This window comes from Propithecus coquereli, unplaced genomic scaffold (assembly GCF_000956105.1).
Source record: "Propithecus coquereli isolate 6110/MARCELLA unplaced genomic scaffold, Pcoq_1.0 Scaffold143, whole genome shotgun sequence".
Classification (NCBI taxonomy): domain Eukaryota; kingdom Metazoa; phylum Chordata; class Mammalia; order Primates; family Indriidae; genus Propithecus; species Propithecus coquereli.
This window is the reverse complement of record NW_012138636.1, coordinates 2,964,810-2,965,201: the sequence shown is the minus strand read 5'-3', so window position 1 is coordinate 2,965,201 and position 392 is coordinate 2,964,810.

Genomic DNA, 392 nt, shown 5'->3' with positions numbered 1-392 from the left:
AAGAGAATTCTAAATGAAACAATTAGAAATAAAATTAGGTCTAAAAAATGATTACAATGACAAATACTAAGGATTTTTACGTATTTTTGCGTTCCTTGTGGTATATGACTTTCAGGAAGCTAACAAAGACCTTTTCCTTCCTTTGATTTTTAAAGTAGTAAATAGAAAACCTTGAAACAATGACACATCCTCCAAAATTCCTTAAGAGAGAAATCATAAAATTCTATACTGAAATAGCTACAAAACCCTATTCGAAAAATGCCCTCTTCCTTTAGAGGTAAACTTCTGTGTCAGAAAATTTACTTTGGGTAATGTATAGCTGTGCCAAAAGAACTCAAAAGCCATGATTTTAAAATTTACAATTACTTATAAAGATAAGGTACTATTATTAT